This window comes from Chlamydotis macqueenii, chromosome 1 (genome assembly GCF_036417535.1).
Source record: "Chlamydotis macqueenii isolate bChlMac1 chromosome 1, bChlMac1.mat, whole genome shotgun sequence".
NCBI classification, from domain to species: domain Eukaryota; kingdom Metazoa; phylum Chordata; class Aves; order Otidiformes; family Otididae; genus Chlamydotis; species Chlamydotis macqueenii.
In genome coordinates, this window is record NC_141556.1 from 85139855 (window position 1) to 85157815 (window position 17961).

The following is a 17961-nucleotide window of genomic DNA, read 5'->3' on the forward strand; positions in this document are numbered from 1 at the left end:
GGACCCACGGTCATAAAAGCCAAAGCTCTGCGTGCAACACTGGCTGTGCAGTGAGATGTTAACCCATAGGGTGGGTGCTTGCCTACCCAAGCCTTCCCTCTCCACTTGCAGGACCACGGAGAACAGTACCTGGGCTCCAGTGCCCTGTAGCCACTCTTGGTTTGTTAAGGTCTGCCTTGACAGCCTCATTGGTGCACACGTGGATAAGCAGGCCAGGCGTAGCAAAATGAAGTCCAGACACGGCTTAGTGCTCTCTGCAACAGCCTCAGTCCAACCTCCCTGTAAGCAACAGATCACATGAGGTAGCAAGTAGGGTGAGTAGACGGATGCCTCTGTAGCCTGTAGAAGGAAGCCTCCAACCAGTGTTACACACCACTGGTGTGCTGGTTCAGGTGTGGTTCAGATTCACCTGGCTTCAGCTTGCATGGGAGTATACATGCGCTGGTCATTCAAATGCAGGCTCAGAGCTGTCCCTCCTTTCTTGCACTGCAGATCGTAGGCTCTTGCCTCTGTAGGAGCTCTGCAAAGATCCTGTCAGTCTCCTGTTTGTCTTCCTGTATGGCATTCTTGGCATATCCCTCACATCTCCTTTTGATGACTGTCCATGGTGACTTAGTGATTCAACCATGACCGCAACCATGACATGCAATACCACATTTCACCCAGACACTCTGTTGTCCATGGCCTGCATTATATCCACTTTCAGGGGCTCTGTCTGTTCTGAAGGCTCCAGTATGCCAGGGTGGTTGCTCCAGGCAGTGCCTTGGAATGTGTCCTATTGAGTCCATTGCTGCACAACTCCAGAGAGTCTCATGCTGTCTTGAGCAGAGTTTTTAGCCCTCTTTGCATCCTGTTAGAAACACAGAGCATCTAAAACTGGAAGGGACCCAAAAGGATCATCAAGTACAACTCCCTGCTACTCACAGGACTACCTAAAACTAAACCATATGACTAACAGTGTCATCCAGATGCTCCTTGAACTCTGACAGGCTTGGTGCCATAACTACTTCTCTGGGGAGCCTGTGCCAGTGAACGACCACTCTCTCAGTGAAGAACCTTTTCCTAACGTCCAATCTGAACTTCCCCTCGTGCAGCTTCATTCCATTTCCTCATGTCCTACCACTGGTCATCAGAGAGGAGATCAGCACCTCCCACGCTCCGCTACCCACCTTGAGGAAGTTGTAGACTGCAATGAGGTCCCACCTCAGCCTTCTCTTCTCCAAGCTGAACAAACCAAGTGACCTCAGCCACTCCTTGTAAGTCTTGCCCTCAAAGGCCTTTCATCACCTTTCTTGCCCTCCTCTGGACACACTCCAATAGTTTGATGTCGTTTTTATATTAAGGCACCCAAAACTGCACACACTACTCAAGGTGGGGCCACACCACTGAGTGCAGAGTGGGACAATCACCTCCCTTGATCAGCTAGCTATGCTGTGCTTGATGCACCCCAGGACACAGTTAGCCCTTTTGGCTGCCAGGGCACATTGTTGACTCCTATTCAACTTGCCATCAACTTGTCACCTGAGGTCTTTCTTAGTCATGTTGTCATTCTTGTTCTGACCACTTTTAAGCAACACAAAAAGAACAACGTAATTGCTGCAAAGAAATGCAACCCAAATGTCATGGTAGAGGCTATGTAGCAATTATGTCAGGCACACGGTATTCTTAGACTCTACTTGTAATTTGTCTCCTGACATGTCATATGACCTCAGTCTAGTCAGTTGACAATCTGAGCTAGATGTATTGCCTTCTTTGACCTGTAAAACTAGATATTTGAACTAGCAAAACATCTTCGTTATTACTCTATAAGCATGTTAACATCTCAAATGTGATCTATTGCCCCAAAGTTGTACAAAACCAAAATACAGATGTAAATGTATGTCTGCCCATATGTGTCAGACCATTCAGTCAAGTACAATCACCTTCAGTTTATTGCTCATTCCCCTCCTCTCACCCTATACAAGAAGAAAATTTAAGATACTTTTCAGTACACTGGTTATACAACGAGAGCACAGTCTAGGCAAGCTAACTCTGAAAGTGGGCGCGTGGGGCACCAATGTCCTAGACCAAGAAGAGGCAGCTGAAAACCTAGACTGACTCTACAGGTGAGCCAGGAGAGCTGTCCTGTGTTAAAAGTGCATTTAGTGGCTCAGACCAACACCAACTCAGAGGTCTTTTGGTTCTCCTGATGTAGCCAGCCTGCTGTTGAAAAAATGTTAAGAAGGACAACTTGCTAAACACAGAGTCACATTTTTGTGTAGTAATAATGGTTTTTTTCTGCCTTGCCACTCTGAATCAAACATTTTCTATGCTGTTTTCCAAAGTAATTTTAAAGATGTAAATGCAGACGTACAGCCAAGTTTAAACTGAACCACCAGAGACAGCTCTCCCATTTTTGATATAATCTCTGCAAGAAAAAAAAAGACAGAAACTAAAAATGGCCACTAAGAACTCAAATTTAACAGCTGACACTACATAAAACATTGAAGGAACATGAAGGTCAGAAATGAAGTAAGGCTACTGAGCATAAGTGAAATGTGCCAGGATTCTTCGTCTATGCATCGCTTGCTTTGTGCCTGACAAGAATTAGATCTGTCCAAGTACACTTATGACGAGGTAGCTCAGGATTAATTTCTGGCTAAATGAATCCTTTATTGGTGACAAGCAGTATGTAGTGATTCCTGTGCTGCAGCAAAAATTTTCAAAGGCTATTTCCTCCATAAATTCCAGAAGAGTTTCCAGGGCAGAATGGTTTCTTAGTTCATTTTCTAAAAGTCCTTGTAAGAAGGTGAAATGTTTGAAGAAATTAAACTTTTTTTTTAAAAAGGTGGCAGTGGCTTCCAGTTAACATTAATGCAGTCTGATTTCACTGATTTTGAGAATGGCAAAAAGCCTTATTTTAAGCCTTTTATTAGGAAAAGACTAGTGACCTTTATAAATACATATTGTAAATCACTTTCCAAAGAGGTTTTAGGTTAAACTTTCAGATCAAACTGAGGCTTGGCTCACCTAATCCAGACATCAGATGCGTTTTATGCAGGGAGAAGCTGCCAGAAATTCATTTTAGGAAGGTACTACACTCAAATCCAGTATTCTAAACTTATTTCTGAACCTGTCTTTTTGCTCTCATTGTCATATATGCATGTGTGTGAAAATGTGTCATATGTATCTGAAATGTAAAACAAGCTACACAGATGATAAAGACTTCAAAATATTGCATTCATATCTATCTTAATTTCCTCATAAAGAAAAACAAACTGACCCATTGTTCCTGAATAACAACATACAGGTAGAACATTTAGCTGTGACTGTCACAGGAAAATTAAGCGATAAGAGAATCTGAGCATAAACTCTTTTCTTAAATAGAAAGGATAAAATTCTGGCTGCAGTGAAATCAATAACATAGCTTTGTCTGACTTCAACAGGGTCATAGAAAGGAGGGAAGGAGGACAGCCTTCCTGATCCTCCTCTTACTAAATTTTTCATAATGCAAAGATATGTAACACAAAACTCAAAGAAATCAGAGCAGAAGAAGAAGATGATAAGAGGGTCAAGGATCCTAGCTTACCACTGGCAGCAGGATGCAAGCAATGCCCTGGCCCCATTTCTGAACACACAGTTAGGTGTGAATTCCAGTTCTCACCACAGTAGTTGAACTACTGTTTTTCAAGAAATAGATTAACTGCTGCTTACCACTTTGGGGGAGCCTTTAAAAAAACATAGAAAATCACTCTTTTGCACTCAGCTTCAAAAATGTGGTTATCTGTTTTCTTCACATTTTAGAGACTAGGGAGCTGAAGGTCCTTGCTCCTTGGAGGATTTTTTTTGGCAAGAAAGACCAAACTGGAAATGGAATAACGTGTTCCAAGATCTTGGTCTAATCTCTACTTAGCACTTTTCCTGCCACCTACCAAAAGGGAAAAGTTACACATTATCTTTTTAGTGCAACAATTAACAGCTGGACAAAAACAAAAGCAGCTAAACCTAAACATTTCAAATATAGTAGACACACAGCCAAAACAGTACAGAATTACTGATCTACATAACATGGGTTTGCTGTAATATGGGTGCTTAGCAGCACTCAGAGAATTTCAAGCACTTTTGAAGTATGAAGCATTGCCAAATATTAGCTTAGATGTGTTAAATACATTGTCAGGTGGCTGTACCCTGGTTATACACAATAGAAAATGACCATGTATTCCTACAGCATGTAGCTTTGCAACAAGAATGTAGAAAAAATGAACTTTATGCTACTCATCTGACAGAAGAGGGCACCAACTGTTCCACTTAGGCAGTGTAACTGAAAGCACAAAACCACATATCTGATATAAATTTGTTCCCTTTAGGCCTTGCAGTAGAATTAAAAGTAACTGTAAGCAATGCAGAAACCTATTCTACTATAATCAAGGATAGTAATACTATAATAAAGGATAATAAAAGAGGGCTCAGTTTTTACCAATGACACTGGGTTCCCCAGTGATAGCTCTAATAGTATTTTGTTGGTGGGTATGTATGCTAGATAGTTTTGCAGGTGCAGCATTCTTCCTTTCCTGGGGTTGTTTTGGCAGGCTTAGTGCTGGCAAAGAAAATAACTCAGGAAGATTTTACTTAGGTAATCATCTGTAAAGTTCTAATGGGAATGGACCTAAATATCCCCAATAAAAGAGTCAAGACCATGTGCTTGCTTTCTTGCTAAGAAAGAAAATATGTCAAGGCTGCTACAGAAGTGTTATTGCTCAGAACATTCAAGACCTTGGAAGTTACTCACATGTGCAGATTAAGAAAAAGAACAACACAACAATCAAATTCAAGCAGATCACAGATATACCTTCCTGGGAAGAGACTCATTCCTGTATGTGGCAGCAAACCTGGGAACCATACACATGACAGCTTTCTCATTTCAGCATGCTACCATCCCATAAATAAATATTCAAATCCAGCTCGTTAAAATGAAAGAAAACCGGAAATTCTTATATACAACTTTATGAAGGAGCAGTCTGACTTTAGCCTGAGTTAGCAGAGCCTTACGCACACCAGCTAGTCATCTGCTGATTTCTAAGTATGAAGGCGGGAAAAACTGCCAGTGAGCCTATTAAGCAGAAGAAAAAGAGATCATTTCCCTATTACAGGAACAAAGACATCCCCAAGAATCAATAGCTTTTAGTCATCTACCTCGTTTTTCCACACACAATCTTCAGGTACCTTGATGTACATTTCATATACTTGTCGTAGTTCAGCCCCGATCAGGACCAGACTACGTAGTCTCTCTCTCACTCCCCCCATCCTCCAAGAGAATAGGGGGAGATAATATAAGAAAAGGCTCGAGGTTTGAGATAAGGACGGGAGAAAATCCTTAAAGTTACCATTATGGGCAAAACAGACTCAACTTGGGGAAAACTACTCATTTATTACTAAAAATAGCAGGATAATGAGACAGAGAATGAGATAACTTCCCCCTACTCCTCCCTCTTCCCGGGCTTAACATTATCTCTACTATCTTCTCCCCACGCCCCGAGCGGCACAGAGAAGGAAGAGGGAATGGAGGTTACAGTCAGTCCATCACGCGTTGTTTCACGCTGCTGCTTCGTCATTGGGGGAAGAACTCATAGAATCATAGAATGGTTAGGGTTGGAAGGGACCTTCAAAGGTCATGTAGTCCAACCCCCCTGCAAGAAGCAGGGACATCCCTGACTAGGTCAGGTTGCTCAGAGCCTCATCCAGCCTGGCCTTGAACGCTTCCAGAGATGGGGCTTCCACCACCTCTCTGGGCAATCTGTTCCAGTGTTCTACAACTCGCATTGTAAAAAATTTTTTCCTAATATCCAATCTAAATCAACCCCCTACTATTTTAAAACCATTACTCCTTGTCCTATCGCAACAGGCCCTACTAAACAGCCTCTCCCCATCTTTCTTGTAGGCCCCCTTGAGGTACTGGAAGACCGCTATCAGGTCTCCCCGGAGCCTTCTCTTCTGCAGGCTGAACAGCCCCAACTCTCTCAGCCTGTCCTCATCAGAGAGGTGCTCCAGCCCTTTTATCATCTTCGTGGCCCTCCTCTGGACCTTCTCCAACTGGTCCATGTCCTTCTTGTGTTGGGGGCTCCAGAACTGGACACAGTACTCCAGGTGGGGTCTCACCAGGGCAGAGTAGAGGGGCAGAATCACCTCCCTCGACCTGCTGGCCACGCTTCTCTTGATGCAGCCCAGGATGCGGCTGGCCTTCTGGGCCGCAAGTGCACATTGGCTGCTCATGTTGAGCTTCTCGTCCACCAGCACTCCCAAGTCCTTCTCCTCAGGGCTGCTCTCAATCCATTCCCCGCTCAGCCTGTATTTGTGCCTGGGATTGCCATGACCCAGGTGCAGGACCTTGCACTTGGCCTGGTTGAACTTCATGAGGTTGGCACGGGCCCACCTCTCCAGCCTGTCAAGGTCCCTCTGGACGGCATCCCTCCCTTCCAGAGTGTTGACGGCACCACACAGCTTGGCGTCATTGGCAAACTTGCTGAGGGTGCACTCTATCCCACTGTCCATGTCGCCGACAAAGATGTAGAACAGGGCCGGGCCCAACACGACCCTTGAGGGATGCCACTCGTGACCGGTCTCCACATGAACATTGAGCCGTTAACCACCACTCTCTGAGTGCGGCCATCCTGCCAACTCCTTATCCACCGAGTGGTCCGTCCATCAAAGCCATTTCTCTCTAGTTTAGTGAGAAGGATGTCGTGCGGGACAGTGTCAAAAGCTTTGCACAAGTCCAGGTAGATGATATCCGTTGCTTGTCCCTTGTCCACCGATGCTGTCACCCCGTCATACAAGGCCACCAAATTGGTCAAGCACGATCTGCCCTTGGTGAAGCTATGTTGGCTGTCACCAACCACCTGCTTGCTCTCCATGTGCCTTAGCATGGTTTCCAGGAGAATCTGCTCCATGACCTTGTGTCGTAGTTCAGCCCTGATCAGGACCAGACTACGCAGTCTCTCTCCCGCTCGCCCCACCCTCCGAGAGAACAGGGGGAGATGATATAAGAAAAACGGCTCAAGGTTTGAGATAAGGACGGGGAGAAATCCTTAAAGTTACCGTCACGGGCAAAACAGACTCGACTTGGGGAAAACTATTCATTTATTTTCTAAAATTAGCAGGAGAATGAGACAGAGAACAAGATAACCTCCCCCCACCCCTCCCTCTTCCCGGGCTTAACATTATCTCTACTACCTTCCCCTCCCGAGCGGCACGGGGGGGGAAAAGGGAATGGGGGTCGCGGTCAGTTCATCACGCGTTGTTTTACGCCGCTGTATCATCGTGAGGGGAAGAACTCCTCGCATTCCTCCTCTGCTCCAGCGTGGGGTCCCTCCCATGGGCCACAGTCCTCCGTGAAACTGCTCCGGCGTGGGTCATCTCTTCCACGGGGTGCAGTCCCTCTAGAACAGCTGCCCCAGCGGGCCCTCCATGGGCCACAGCCTCCTTCAGGCCTCCACCTGCTCTGGCGTGGGGTCCTCCACGAGCTGCAGGTGGATCTCTGCCCCTCCATGGACCTCCATGGGCTGCAGGGGGACAACCTGCTCCACCATGGTCTTCACCACGAGTTGCAGAGGAATCTTGGCCAGGAGCCGCATTACTCCTCCCCCTCCTTCTGAACTGACCTTGGCGTCTGCAGCCGTTCCTCACAACAGGCTGGCAGACGCCTCTCAGGATCCTTTTTACATCTTATTCACTTCTCATCTCCTCTCCACTTCTTGCAGCCGGGCCGGGCCGAGTTGGGCCCAGTCGGCTGCCCGGCGGGAGGCCAGAGGGTGAGGCCTGCAAGGCCCATGAGGCTCGCGCCTCCCCCTCTCTGCCCCCCGCTCAGCTGCTTCACATCTTCTCCCCCTCTTTTTCCTGTTTTCCCCTACTTAAATACGTTATCGCAGAGGCGTTATCACGGGACATTCTGCTACCAATTCGCTCGGCCTTGGCCAGCAGCGGGTCCGCCCTAGGCCCGGTCGAGTCCACTGAACAAAGGGGAGCAACTTCTAGCAGTTTCCTACAGAAGATACCACCTTAGGCCCCCCCTCACTAACAAAACCAGAACACCTTGCCAGGCACAGAGGTGAGGCTGACCGGCCTGTAGTTACCCAGGTCTTCCTTATTCCCCTTTTTAAAAATTGGGGTTATGTTCCCTCTCTTCCAGTCATCGGGGACCTCACCAGACCGCCACGACTTCTCAAATATGATGGCCAGTGACTTGGCAACTTCATCCGCCAGTTCCCTCAGGACCTGCGGATGGATCTCATCAGGTCCCATGGACTTGTGCACCTTTAAGTTCCTCAGATGATCCCAAACCTGCTCTACGAGTACAGTGGGCGGTTCTTCATCCTCGCATCCCTGCTTGCGCCTTCTACAGCTTAGGTGGTGGGACAAGAGCTCTTTTCGGTGAAGACTGAGGCAAAAAAGTCATTGAGTACCTCAGCCTTCTCCATGTCCTGGGTAACCAGGACAACAGTTCCCTTCTGGAGGGGGCCTACATTTTCCTTGGACTTTCTTTTGCCCCTACATTCCTCCCCTGCTCCTTCGTGGGGTCCCTCCCACGGGCTACAGTCCTTCGTGAAACTGCTCCAGTGTGGGTCATCTCTTCTACGTGGTGCAGTCCCTCCAGAACAGCTGCCCCAGTGCAGGCCCTCCACAGGCCACAGCCTCCTTCAGCCATCCACCTGCCCCGATGTGGGGTCCTCCATGGGCTGCAGGTGGATCTCTGCTCCTCCGTGGACCTCCATGGGCTGCAGTGGGACAACCTGCTCCACCATAGTCATCACCACAACCTGCAGGGGAATCTTGGCCAGTAGCCACATTACTCCTCCCCCTCCTTCACTGACCTTGGCATCTGCAGTCGTTCCTCTCGCAAGAAAAAGTCTTTGCAACAGGCTGGCAGATGCCTCTCAGGATCTTTTTACATCTCATTTACTTCTCATCTCCTCTCCACCTCTTGCAGCCGGGCTGGGCCGATTTGGGCCCAGTTGGCTGCCCAGCGGGAGGCCAGAGGGTGAGGCTTGCAAGGCCCACGAGCCTCGCGCCTCCCCCTCTCTGCCCTCGCTCAGCTACTTCACATCTTCTCTTCCTTTTCTTTTTTTCTGTTTTCCCCTTCTTAAATGCGTTATCAGGGAACATTCTGCTACCAATTGGCTCGGCCTTGGCCAGCAGCGGGTCCGCCCTAGGCCTGGCGGAGTCCACTGAACAAAGGGGAGCGACTTCCAGCAGTTTCCTGCAGAAGCTGCCACTGTAGCTCCCCCTTCACTAAACAAAACCAGAACAATACTCCACTGGGGTCAAGAGTGTTTACAATAGCAGAATTCGGCCAGAAAAAAATTAACTGGCCCGAGTTACACAGCTGTTTGAGACTAATCAAGATCAAAGAGCAAAAAGGACAGAGTTTCAACTCATTCTCTAACTGCTGTGCACATATCTTAGTTTATTTCTTCACCCTAGCCCCTTCACCCCCTCCTCCCTCAAAAAAAAAAAAAAAAAAAAGCAGCATTTTTACTCATGTAACTTCTGCTTCTCAAGGCAGCTGTTTGGAATATGCAGGGAATCAAATTAAAATAGATACTCACACCAATAATTTGGATTTTCTGGCCCTAAATGCTAGCCCCTGCCTAGAGGTGTTGAGATTAGTACAAGATTTGAGAGGACCTTATTTTACAGTTTCCTAATTTTAGATCTTCCCCGTGAACTATACAAGCAGCCAAGAGAGAGGTACCCTGTTTTTCGCCATGCCCTATGTGGGCTGAATTTCCAAGTGACCCAAACCTATGGCTCTTTCATGTAGGTAAAGTTGTGCAAAGCAGCCCCATAAAGACCTTAAAAGCAAATTATCTTTTTTCTGCCAGCTAGTTAGAAGAATTAAGATTATCTACATAGCTATTCACCAAAACTTCCCAAATTGTTTCTAGTCCCAAATGAATTTTTAATAACAATCCAATATCGACAAGAAGAATCAATCAATGAAGGGAAATCAGAAAGAACAACAGTGTCTTGTTCACTTAGGAAGCACTGCAGATTGCTTTCAGACAAATTAACTTTTTTTTTCACTTAAGGAATGACTTACATATACAACAAGAAAACAGAGGGAGTATATCACCTGACATTTCCGTGTTATCAACACCCATAAATCATAACTCATACATAATGCTAATACCATATCTATTATAATATTCAAATTCACAACATGGATTTGATGAGGACTAGATCACCTCATTTCTAGAAAAAGGGTCCAGAATCTTCACCATAACTTTCTACTGCCAATCCTCGTAATGCCTTCCTACTCTTCACAATAGGAATTACAGCACAAACATATAAATTCCATCCATGTCTGGTGTGAATACTTTCAATATGCAACCATTTACAGGAAAAACACAATAACTTCATAAAGAGAACACTGTCTCCCATGTCAAAATACAGGCTGCTATGTGCATTTTTGCTAAGTGGGGCTTAATTTTTTTAAATACTTGATTTCAACTGAAGTTATGAATGCCAAAAGAAACTGAAGGTACTCAGCTCCTTCGTTATCAGGCCTGACGGGTTAGTGGATGCATGAACAGAGAACAGTGTGATTCTTAAGACATAGATTCTACCCTCAACATGATGCTGGCCTGCTGGAAGGCCTGCAAGGTATGATTTCATTGACTGTGACTTGCTTTCTCCCTTAATAAAATTGGCCTAAAGGTATTTAGCTCTTTTGAAAAGTGCTTTTTGATCTGCTGATGAAAACCATTACAAAAATCAGTCGTGCGCATTTCCTGATTCTATATTTGTACAATAAGAACCTAAGTAGGACCCAAGGGTTCTACACCAATTAAAAACAAAGTAAATATGATGGCAATAATCAGCAGGAGGAGATTTAATCAAAACAGTCATTGCTACTTGCTTGTCATAAAAGCAAACCCCAACCATCTCAAATCTAGGAGTCTCTGTGTAGGTTTACCTTATATTACAGCACTAAAAATGAAACATGCTCTTTACAAAATCAATCCAGGATCAATAGCCCAACTGAAGAGTATCTGCACCAATGCACAGAGTATAGACAATAAACAGGAGGAGCTGGAAGCCATTGTGCAGCAGGAAAACTATGATATAGTTGCCATCATGGAAACATAGTGGGATGACTTGCACAACTGGAATGCTGCAATGAATGACTACAAACTTTTCAGAAGAGATAGGCAAGTAAGGAGAGGTGATGGGGTAGCCATGTATGTTAGAGAGCGTTTTGATTGTCCAGAGCTTAATGATGGTGATGATAGGGTTGCATGTTTATGGGTAAGAATCAGGGGGAAGGCCAACAAGGTAGGTATCATTGTGGGAGTCTGTTATATACCATCTAAACAGAATGAAGAGGCAGACAAAATATTCTATAAGCAGCTGGCAGAAGTCTCACTATCGCTAGCTCTTGTTCTCATGGGGGACTTCCACTTACCAGACGTCTGCTGGAAATACCACACAGCAGAACAGTCTAGAAAGTTCCTGGAGTATGTGAAATATAACTTCGTGACACAGCTGGTGAGCAAGTCAACTAGAGAAGGCGCCCCACTGAACCTATTGCTTGCAAACAGAGAAGGACTTGTGGGTGACGTGATGGCTGGAGGCTGTCTTGGGCATGCTGATCACGAAATGACAAGTTTTTGATTCTTAGAGAAGTAAGGAAGGTGGGGTCAGCAGAACTGCTACCTTGGTCTTCTGGAGGGCAGACTTTGGCCTGTTTGGAAAACTGATTGAGAGAGTCCCTTGGTAGGCAGTCCTGGAAGACAAAGGAGTCCAGGAAGGACATTCTTCAGGAAGGAAATCTTAAAGATTCAGGAGCAGTCCATCCCTAGGTGCCAAAAGATGAGCTGTCAGAGAAGGTGACCGGCCTGGCTGAACAGAGAGCTTTGTCTGAAAACGAGAGTTTATGACTGTCCTGGTTTTATTCAGTGAGGGGAGGCTACGATGGCAGCTTCTGTAAGAAGATGCTAGAAGTTGTTTCCCCTTTGTCCAGTGGACTCAGACGGGTCTAGGACGGACCCGCTGCTGGCCAGGGCTTAGCCAATTGGTAACATGTTCTGTGGTGTTCTGTGATAACGCCTCTGCCATAGCGTAATTAAGAAGGGAAAAAAACGGGGGGGTGAGGGGGAAGTGAAGAAGATGTGAAGAAGCTGAAGCAGGGGCAGAGAGGGGAAGGCATCAGCCTTGTGGGCCTTGCAGCCCTCACCCTCTGGTCTCCCATCAGGTGGCCATCTTGGCCTGATTCGGCCCAGTCCATCTGCAAGAAGAAGAGGTGAGATGTGAAGAGAACCTGAGAGGCGTCTGCCTGCCTGTGGTGAAGAATTTTTTTTTGTGAGAGGAATGGCTGTGGACGCCAAGGTCAGTGAAGAAGGAGGGGGAGGAGTAATGCTGCTCCTGATTGAGATTCCCCTGCAGCTGACTGAGGTCCATGGAGGAGCAGAGATCCGCATGCAGCCTGTGAAGGATCCCACACTGGGGCAGGCAGATGTCTGAAGGAGGCTGTGGCCTGTGGAAGGCCTGTGCTGGAGCAGCTGTTCTGGAGGGACTGCATCCTGTGGAAAAAAGACCCATGCCAGAGCAGTTCATGAAAGACTGCAGCCTATGGGAGGGACCCATGCAGAGCAGAGGAGAAATGTGAGGAGTTTTTTTCTCCAAGGAGGAAGGAGCAGCGTAAAGTGACAAGTGATGAACTGACTGTAACTCCCATTCTCTGTTCGCCGCTCTGTGCCGCTTGGGGCGTGGAAGGAGGTAGAGAGAATGTTAAGTCTGGGAAGAGGGAGGAGTGGGGGGAGGTTATCTTGTTTTCTGTCTCATTATCCTGCTTTGGTTTTAATAATAAATAGTTTTTCCCAGGTCGAGTCTGTTTTGCCCGTAACAGTGCCTTTAAGGATCACTTATCTCAAACCTCTAGCCTTTTTCTTACATTATTTCTCTGTATTCCCTTGGAGGGTGAGGGGAGTGAGAGAGAAACTGTGTAGTCTGGTCCCGAGCAGGTCTAAACTATGATAATGACCTTTGGAAGAAGAGGCGGGCAACTCAGGAGGACTACACAGATGTCATCAGGTTGTGCAGGGAGAAAATCAGAAGAGCCAAAGCCCAGCTAGAACTTAATATGGCTGCTGCCATAAAAAGCTTTTAAAGTATTTCTATAAATACATTAGCAACAAAAGAAGGGCTAAGGAGAATCTCCATCCTTTATTGGATGAGCGCGGGGAACATAGTGACAAAAGATGAGGAAACAGCTGAGTTATTTAACACCTTCTTTACCTCAGTCTTTAATAGTGAGACTAGTTGTTCTCTGGGTAACTGGCCCTCTGAGCTGGAAGGCCCCTGTGGAAAGCAGAAGGACGCCCTCATAATCCAACGTGAAATAGTTAGCAACCTATTACACCACTTAGACATGCACAAGTCTATGGGACTGGATGGGATCCATCGAAGGGTACTGATGGAACTGGTAGGAGTCCTCACCAAGCCATTTTCCATCATCTACCAGCAGTCCTGGCTAACCATGGAGGTCCCAGTTGACTGCAGGTTAGCAAATGTGACACCCATCTTCAAGAAGGGCCATGAGTATCTGGGGAACTACAGGACTGTCAGTCTGACCTTGATGCCGTGGAAGGTTATGGAGCAGTTCATCCTGAGTGCCATTACACAGCATGTACAGCTCAGCAAGGTGATCAGGCCTAGTCAGCATGGGTTTATGAAAGGCAAGTCCTGCTTGACTAGCTTGATCTCCTTCTGTGACAAGGTGACCCACTTAATGGATGAGGGAAAGGCTGTGGATGTTGTCTATCTAGACTTCAGTAAAGCCTTTGACACAATTTCCTGCAGCATTGTCCTAGATAAACTGGTTGCTCGTGGTTTGGACAGTCATACTCTTTGCTGAGTAAAACCTGGCTGGATGGCCAGGCCCAAAGAATGGTGGTGAATGGAGTTAAATCCAGTTGGTGGCTGGTCACAAGTGGTGTTCCCTAGGGCTCAGTACTGGGGCCAGTTCTGTTTAGTATCTTTATCAATTATCTGGATGAGGGAATTGAGTGCTCCCCTCAGTAAGTTTGCAGACGACACCAAGTTGGGTGGGAGTGTCAATTTGCTTGAGGGTAAGGCGGCTCTACAAAGGGATCTGGACAGGCTGAATTGATGGGCTGAGGTCAATTGTATGAGGTTGTACAATGTATGTAACAAGGCTAAGTGCTGGGTCCTGCAGTGGGGTCGGTCACAACAATCCCATGCTTGGGGAAGAGTGACTAAAAACCTGCCTGGCGGAAAAGGACCTGAGGGTGCTGGTCAACAGCTGGATGAATATGAGCTGGCAGTGTGCCCAGGTGGCCAAGAACACCAACAGCATCTTGGCTTGTATCAGAAATAGTGTGGCCAGTAGGATTAGGGATGTGATCATGCCCTTGTACTTGGCACTGGTGAGGCCATACCTCCAATACTGTGTTCAGTTTTGGGCCCCTCACTACAAGAAAGACATTGAGGTGCTGGAGCGTGTCCAAAGAAGAGCAACAAAGATGCTGAAGGGTCTAGAGCACAAGTCCTATGAGGAGCAGTGAAGGGAACTGACGTTATTTAGTCTGAAAAAAAGGAGGCTGAGGAGAGACCTTACTGCTCTATACAACTACCTGAAAGGAGGTCGTAGTGAGGTGGATGTTGGTCTCTTTTCCCAAGTAACAGGTGATAGGACAAGAGAAAACAGCCTCAAGTTGCGGCAGGGGAAGTTCAGACTGGATATTAGGGAAAATTTCTTCACCAGAAGGGTTGTCAGGCATTGGAACAGGCTGCTTAGGGAGGTAGTGGAGTCACCACCCCTGGAGGTATTTAAAAGACATAGAGACATGGCACTTAGGGACATGGTTTAGTGGTGGACTTGGCAGTGCTAGGTTAACAATTGGACTTGATGATTTTGAAGGTCTTTTGCAACACAAATGATTCTGATTCTATGATTCAAGCATCAAACCCTGGAAGAGGTTGGCAAGAGAGGCTGTGCAGTCTATGTCCATTGTAGATTTCAAGACCTGACTGGATAGAGCCCTGAACAAAATGACCTGATCCCATAGCTGACCCTGTTTTAGGCAGGAAGTTGGGCTAGATGACCAGGGTGCATTCCAACTTGAATCCTCTTTTAATCCCCTGATCCAATTAAAGAGGCATTATGTTAGGGTACTTACTACAATTTCCCTCTACTTCAGTTGATTTTTTTAGCAGTGTGGAAATGCTGTGCCTGTTATTTCCCTGTCCAGGTGAAGGCATCAGAAGGAAGACTGAGGGAGCTCACCTCACAGGGTTATGGTGAAAGGACAAGAGGCAATGTGCACAAGCTGGAACATGGGAAATTCTCGTTGGACAAAAGGGAAAAAAAAACTTCTTGCCCCTGAAAACAGTTCAGTAGACATGCCTGTGGCAAAAAAAAAAAATGACTGGATGAGGAACAGAGCAACTTAATCTAGATTTGAAGTTAGGCCTGCTTTGGTAAGGAGACTAGATTAAGGAACTTCATGAGTCCTTTCAAACCTAGACCCTTCTGTGATCCTACAATTTATATACAAAGCATTACCAGGGAGTTCTCTTTTTCACTTCCATTTGACCATTCCCTGCAAAAATGTGTTTGTAACTCCAGTCATGTGGACAAATATCTCCAGCCTTTTTGCTGCTTGAAGTAGAGGCTCACGAGAGTCAATTAGTATAACTATGTCTTCTCCAGAACAGTTGTTAGTCTGCACACAGTACATAAGATATCCACAGAAATCTTTGGATTTTAAAGGTTTTTAAGTTGTTGCTATGAAGAGTCTGGCATTAGCATGTAGCTTCCTGAGAACACAGTCATTCTAATAAGCTATGTTTTCATTGTAACTAAGATGTTTGTATCTCAAAAGAGAGGCTTATGCTCTATTTTTAATTATTAGTCTAAATGTATGTCGTAGTTTAGCCCAGATCAGGACCACACTACACAGTCTCTCTCTCACTCCTCCCACTCTCCAAGAGAATAGGGGGAGATGATGTAAGAAAAAAAGGCTCGAGGTTTGAGATAAGGACGGGGAGAAATTCTTAAAGTTACCGTTATGGGCAAAACAGACTCAACCTGGGGAAAACTATTCATTTATTACTAAAAACATCAGGATAATGAGACAGAGAATGAGATTACCTCCCCCCACCCCTCCCTCTTCCCAGGCTTAACATTATCTCTATCACCTTCCCCTCCACAAGTGGCACAGGGGGGAAGAGGGAATGGGGGTCACGGTCAGTTCGCTTTATGCCTCTACTTCCTTGTCCTCCTTGGAGGAAGAACTCCTCACATTCCTCCCCTGCTCCAGCATGGGGTCCCTCCCACGGGCCACAGTCCTTCATGAACTGCTCCGGCGTGGATCATCTCTTCCACGGGATGCAGTCCCTCCAGAATGGATGCCCCAGCGGGGCCTCCACGGGCCACACCCTCCTTCAGGCCTCCACCTGCCCCAGTGTGGGGTCCTCCATGGGCTGCAGGTGGATCTCTGCTCCTCTGTGGGCCTCCATGGGCTGCAGGCGGACAACCTGCTTCACCTTGGTCTTCACCACAGGCTGCAGGGGAATCTCTGCCGGGAGCAGCATTACTCCTTCCCCTCCTTCTGAACTGACCTTGGCGTCTGCAGCCGTTCCTCTCACAGGAAATTCTTCACAACAGGCAGGCAGATGCCTCTCAGGATCTCTTCACATCTCATCTCCTCTCCACTTCTTGCAGCCCGGCCGGGCCGAGTTGGGCCCAGTCGGCTGCCTGGCAGGAGCAGAGGGTGAGGCCTGCAAGGCCCACAAGGCTCGCGCCTCCCCCTCTCTGCCCCCACTCAGTTTCTTCACATCTTCTCTTCTCTCTTTTTTCTTCTGTTTTCCCCTTCTTAAATACGTTATCACAGAGGCATTATCAGGGAACATTCTGCTACCAATTGGCTCGGCCTTGGCCAGCAGCAGGTCTGGCCAAGTCCACTGAACAAAGGGGAGCAACTTCTAGCAGTTTCCTACAGAAAGCTACCACTATAGCCCCCTCTCACTAAATAAAACCAAAGCAACGTACAAAGAAATGGAAGAAACACACACAAAAAATCTCAACACTAACCCACTCTTCAAGGCACAGCAGCAGAAACCTCTTTAAAACTTTGGCTGCTAGAGAGCTGTGTGTTGTGCTGTTGTAACTTCAGATATGCTTACACAAATTCTGCAAAAAGCCTGACCATTACTTTAAAAATACACAACTGGCAGTAATAACAATAGGAACAGATGACTCAAATAGGTCCATGTTAGACATAGAGCACTGCTAGTATCTCCTCAAGCAAAAAGAGGTGTTCAACAGACATTCTGCAACAGCTAAGGTTTTAACAGAACCCTCTCTTACTCCTATGCTGTGTATAGATTCTTTAAGCAAGACAGTACAAGCAAGATATGTCCCCGCAATCTTCATGTGCTTTCCAGCAATGCCAATACAAATATCATGGCTGGAGAAAGATGTCCCTGCTTCCAGAAAACCCCTTTGTTCCAGAAGCATCATGCTCATGCCAGTGAAACACCCTCAGTGATTCACCGTAGGCTGCATAACTTTTTAATGCAGAAAAATAAACTTTTCTAACTCTGTATTCAGAGGCAAGGTCAGCACAGCCAGAATCTGGATATACATCCTGCCTGACATTTCCTCATAGTTTGAGAAATTCATCATTTTCAATTCACCTCTTGTTTTTGGCATGCTGCTCCATGAAAGTCCTTCACAGCGGGATGCACTGGCTTTACACACCTTTATGAAGGCTGCCTGTTTTTTCAAGTTACCAGCCCACTGGGTGACTGTAGACTGCTTTAGCAGGCATCACCACCTGCTTTTCCACTCTGCAGCTCTCATCCTATAGTCTCTGCAACTGAAAGGCTGAGGTGAGCTACATTCATGACTATGGCCTCTCTTGTTAATCAGTCCTAGAGCTGCTGTGGCTTCTAGATCTC